This window comes from Geospiza fortis, unplaced genomic scaffold (genome assembly GCF_000277835.1).
Source record: "Geospiza fortis unplaced genomic scaffold, GeoFor_1.0 scaffold95, whole genome shotgun sequence".
NCBI classification, from domain to species: domain Eukaryota; kingdom Metazoa; phylum Chordata; class Aves; order Passeriformes; family Thraupidae; genus Geospiza; species Geospiza fortis.
In genome coordinates, this window is record NW_005054333.1 from 5,045,325 (window position 1) to 5,045,565 (window position 241).

Genomic DNA, 241 nt, shown 5'->3' on the forward strand with positions numbered 1-241 from the left:
AGGCTGTTACCGAAGGGCACGGCAGGCCACGGCACGGCACAGCAGGGCACCGCAAGGCGTGCGGCCGGCAGGGATCCCTCACACACACCCGGACCGGCACCCGGGATCCCTGCACACGGCCGGCTCCTCGCTTCCCAGCAGCGCTGCGGAGGCCGTGCCGGCCCGGTGGCGGTGCCGTGACCCCGAGGCCCGCGGTCCCGGCCGGTCCCACGGCACCGGGCACGGTGAGGATCCCCCGCAG